Genomic DNA, 5,699 nt, shown 5'->3' on the forward strand with positions numbered 1-5,699 from the left:
TGTAGAAAGGAGTCGTGTACCCTACATGAATCTTTTCTCACCTGATGCGTGGGAGAGAGAACTGGTGACGCTAGTGTTAGCTGTTCAATCACAAACTGTTTCGTCATGACGTCATTTGCTGAGAGGTATGGTGTACTATGGACCAGCGAAATAGCTGTTAAAATTGAGCTAGACGCCTACTACTAGTAATAGAACACGATTCTATTGGTTCAAAAACAGACACGTGCTTCAACGATATTTCTACAGCCTGTGTGTGGTCAAGCAGAAAAAATTAGGATCAAAAACAAAATCGAGGAAGCTTGGGAGCTGCAACTTGAACACAGTCGTCAAACGTATTTATTCACATTCTCTAATACTCTTCACTCTATATAAACTTTCCACTTCTGAACCAGTTGACAAGATGACTAACGAATGTCTTATTGCTAAACAGAGCTTAAAGTTGATGTTTCTGATTCTATTTGTGACTATGGCAGGTCAGTCCGTTTCCTTATTTGAGTAAATATATATTATTTTATGCTATGATCTTCTATGTCAATTTGTATGCAAGTACAAGAAATAAAACAATAGCAGCAATACCTATAATTAAGCTGTATTTTAGTATTATTCTAGAGTTTTTGGTATTGTAGTTATACTTTGGAATAGTCTCTCTGTGATCACAAAAACCAACGATAAAGAGAGATAGATTGACATACAAATAGATTATCAAAAGATGAGCAAATACATAGACTTACAAAGGGAGAAGTTAATCTTACTTAATCTAAGTTGTTTATTATCGTTAATAGCTTCTGATTACAAGGAAGCTAAACTATAAAGGTCAGAAATAAAACGTAACTTACAAATTAATGTAAGTCCGAATGTGGCCCAGTGGTTAGCGTGCGAGACTGTAGAGCTGAGATTCTGTAGTTCTCGTCTCGCTACCGCTGAAAATAAATAAATATATTACGCTCTGCCGTGAGTGTGTTATAAAAATAACGGTCACATTCCACTATTCAGTCTGAGGAAAGTTGACGGTAGGTGTTGTTAACTAGCTGCCTTCTATCTAGTTTATTCTTTCAAAACTAAGAATGGCTTGCGTTGATAGCCCTCGTGTTGTTTTTTACAAAATCCACAAACAAACAAATAAAATAAATTAATGAAGTTAAACTGATTAAAGTGTTCAATGTCGTTAATCAATATGCATAATACAGTTTCATATAAGCTTATTACATTCAATGTATTGACGAAATTCACACTGAAAATCCCTACAAACTGTGACAAAGTGAAATGATATTTAAAGTTAATGCAGTCTTCATTGTTTCAAATATATTTCTTTAAGGATTAGGTTAAAACAGTAAAAAACAATATGTAAAGTTATACTACTACGTGTTTAACTGAAGTAACTTGGACATGAAGTTGTTTTGGAGTTTATGGCCGTTTGTTTATCATACTACACGTCTAAGTTACTCTAATCAACACCTTATTTTGGAGTTTATGGTCGTTTGTTCATCATACTACACGTCTAAGTTACTCTAATCAACACCTTATTTTGGACCAAAATAAGGTGTTGATTAGAGTAACTTAGACGTGTAGTATGATGAACAAACGACCATAAACTTCATCATACTAGAGGAAACGGGTGGTTCCTTTGTAGCATTACTATCAAACACAGTCGTAATATAAAACATGTTTCTGGTAATGTTTTAATATCCAGCAGAAATATATAATTATATCTTCGTAATATGAAACAGTTTGTGTAATGTAATATAACAATAAAATTGTAATGAAGAAAGAAACCATTTGTGTCATGTAAATATTACGATACATCATAGAGAAGGCAAAAGACAAAATGCTAGTTATAATGTGAAAACAAAATACGAAAAATAGAGATTATATTTTATAACATAAGAATTCAACAAAAGGGAAGCATTTGTAGAATGTCTCATTTAATGTAAATGTATAACAAAAATAGCAAGAAACAAAATATATTTATTGATTTAACAATACAACCAAAGGAAAGCAAAAGTCAGATGGTATTTTATAATATAACAATACAACCAAAAGAAAGCAAGAGTCAGATGGTATTTTATAATATAACAATACAACCAAAAGAAAGCAAGAGTCAGATGGTATTTTATAATATAACAATACATCATAAGGAAAGCAAGAGTCAGATGGTATTTTATAATATAACAATACATTATAAGGAAAGCAAGAGTTAGATGGTATTTTATAATATAACAATACATCATAAGGAAAGCAAGAGTCAGATGGTATTTTATAATATAACAATACATCATAAGGAAAGCAAGAGTCAGATGGTATTTTATAATATAACAATACATCATAAGGAAAGCAAGAGTTAGATGGTATTTTATAATATGACAATACATCATAAGGAAAGCAAGAGTCAGATGGTATTTTATAACATAACAATACATCATAAGGAAAGCAAGAGTCAGATGGTATTTTATAACATAACAATACAACAGAAAAAGTAAGATGTATATTTTCATCTATGATCTAGAAATACAATGCAAAGAAAAAATATTACAGATTCCTTTCTATAGTGTAATAATAATAAAGCAAAAAAGAAAGAAAATCGCAATTATAGTGTAAAAATATGATACAAAAGAAAAAACTCAAGATTGTCTTCTATTATATGACAACACAACAGATGGAGCGAGATGACAGATTGCCGTATACAATATAACAGGAAAAAAAAGACAGATTGAATTTTATTCAGTAATAATGCAAAAAAAGAAAGCTAAATTCCTGTATTATTGTCTCGTAATATTGTGTATGTATAACAATTGTTTTAAAATTCCTGTATTATTGTGGCGTAATATTGTATATGTATAACAATTGTTTTAAAATGCCTGTATTATTGTGGCGTAATATTGTGTATGTATAACAATTGTTTTAAAATTCCTGTATTATTGTGTCGTAATATTGTATATATATAACAATTGTTTTAAAATTCCTGTATTATTGTGTCGTAATATTGTATATGTATGACAATTATTTTAAAATTCCTGTATTATTGTGTCGTAATATCGTATATGTATAACATTTTTTTGCATAACTATAACAATACAAACAAAGAAACCGAAAATTTATTCTCTTCTACAAGGAAACAAATATTTTTGAGACAGTTTTTTATTTTTTATCTATATAAATATGATAGTACTGTCTACTGTCTGTTGTTGTAACTACTTTGCTCCCTGTAAATGTATTTTCACCAGATTTGATTTGGAGGTTCATTGGGTGAATGGGAAGATACGTAAAATTTTCAGTTTTAAATTTTGTGTTTTGCGGCTTTTATATTTTTATAACAGAAGGTGTTAGGTAGCATGACTTTAACTTCGCAACACAAGAGTCAGTAGGTGTAAAATTGTTTGCTGTTCTAATAAATCGTCCATGATGTTCATAAAACCTGTCTCATTATACAAATTACATATGTAGATATTTAATATAACATGCATTTCTCTGTTTGACAGCACTAAGTGTATTTGTACTCCATTCTAATAATAATTAGCTTATTTGTTACAAAATATGCAAACATTTTGGCCAAGACTGTACATTAGTAGTATCCCATTGGTATATGTCTGTTACATATAGAGATGGATAGTACAATATAGCCCCATTACTTCTTCAATTAATGCATTGTTCATATTAATGGCTTACTCACATTTAAAGTGCCTGGCATGGCCTTGTGACAGAATTAGAGCCGGCTATCGCAGGTAGCCCTCGAGTAGGTTTGCGCTAAATTCAACAAACAAATAAACAAAAAGCAAATTAAAAAAAAGTGACAAGTCTGTGATGTTAAAGAAATTCCTGACAGTATTGTCCAATATATGTTATTTAAAAATAAAGGCTTCGTGTTGTTTCAGCGCAGCAAGAAATACAATAGTGTCGTAAAAACAGTTCCCAGAAGGTCCAAACCTTGATTAATTCATACTGGTCGTACCTGAGTTTATACGAAGTGTAACAAAATAACACAGAAGTTAAATTCACATTAAAATATGTTCTTTAATGTTAGAACATGCGCCACAATGACATAACGTTTTTTCTCCTGTGTGAACTTCATGCTATTGTTGATGAGACTAACCTGTCATCTGGTGATGAGAAATTCAATAGCGTAAATTTCAGCAATACAAACCTTCGGAGCTTTTGGTTCTAACATTGTATTGTGGTGTTTTATTTTTGGATAACTGATTTTGGTGCACTCCATAATATAGACATGCGCCTATACAAAGTTCATGGTTCTTCCGCTAGTCTCTATTGAGTTAATAAATAAATTATGTTCATCAATAACAGAACAAAAACGTAAAATGCATCAAGACATTTGTCTTTATGATGGATGGGAATAACAGTCAACACAAAAACCTCAGTGTCCCTTCTTTCTTCTTGAAAATTATTACAGGTGATGACCAAGAACTTGCTAATGGTTATATGATACCATCCCTCAGCATATGATCTATATATGTAGGAGTATTTTGAAAAGGACCAGTAGTGTAATGTCATTAGAGGTTAAGTGCAAAAGAATCTCTATAGATCACGATTGTTATTTTTTGGAATATTTTGCATAATTGGACTCTTTTTACTCGATCTCGGTGAGAACAAAAATTAATCAATTCTTATGTTTTTTTTAGACAACTTTACCAAACAAAGAGCTGTATTTTGCAAAGTAAAAATTTCTATAGTTTATAACATACTAGAGAACGGAATGGATAGAATGAGTATTGAAATTTATGTAACTTACGAAAAGACTTGTGGAAACAAGATTATTCATTTCCCTGAAACATTATCTGTAAACTTTGCTGAGTGGCATGTTTAGATAAGTGTACTGTTTTACATTAGTTGTAGAAGATGGTATACAATCTCGTAATAGTAAACAACAGTTCTCCGAGTGTACTTTACCAAGTATATAGAAGTTCGAGAAGTAGCGTACATTATCATGAAAGGATCAACTTTGGGAAAAATTTCTACATAAACGCAAGATGGAAACATATAAAACTGTTAAAAGGTTACAGTTAAAAAAAACCTTTCAGTACACAGTTCTCTGCGCGTATTATCCCCACAGGATATGAACTGCATGAAATATAATCTAACGTGAGAGTATTATTTTTCTTGACCCAATAAAAGAGGTCACAAATAGACTCCTAAATCTACTAAAGCAAGCCAGTTGTCTCTCAAAGAATTCCTTGTTTGTTCACGGCCATCTAAAGTAATGTGCAGATGAGTCGCATATATTAGCACAGCACTTACTGACAATTTTATTGGGGTTTACTTTGCAGATATATATATATATATATATATACCAAAATTATATATAGAGAGAGACTAGGAGTTATAAACATCCTTTTTTATTTAAGAAAATTAATTATCGATTATTTCATGAGAACAGAATGATGGATTTTTTTTAAAAAAACAAAAGTTTGTTTTGTGTGAATTGAAAGTTGTGATTTCACAAAATCTTAAGTTAAATAAAACTCATCATTTGCAATATTATTTATTGTTTGTTTTCTAGAGAGAGCTATAAAGTGTACAATTTTTACGATAACCGTGATTCGCATCAACTGAAATGGTAGAAAAACACTGTACCTAGAATTACTGTACAAAAATACTGTACCTAGAATTACTGTAGAAAGACACTGTACTTAGAACTACTGTGGAAAGACACTGTACCTAGAATTACTGTAGAAAGACACTGTACTTAG

The 5,699-nt window shown here is 30.8% G+C and overlaps 1 long non-coding RNA gene across 1 annotated transcript in view; it reads left to right on the top strand.

Annotated features, from left to right (window-relative positions):
- The first annotated feature begins 257 nt into the window (after window positions 1–257).
- Window positions 258–5,699, top strand: part of LOC111086712 — a 31,746-nt gene continuing 26,304 nt past the window's right edge. Inside the window, exon 1 of the long non-coding RNA XR_002611441.1 lies at window positions 258–473. This is a non-coding gene — a long non-coding RNA (uncharacterized LOC111086712). The remainder of the gene's footprint in view (window positions 474–5,699) is intronic.

This window comes from Limulus polyphemus, unplaced genomic scaffold (genome assembly GCF_000517525.1).
Source record: "Limulus polyphemus unplaced genomic scaffold, Limulus_polyphemus-2.1.2 Scaffold1349, whole genome shotgun sequence".
Lineage (NCBI taxonomy): Eukaryota > Metazoa > Arthropoda > Merostomata > Xiphosura > Limulidae > Limulus > Limulus polyphemus.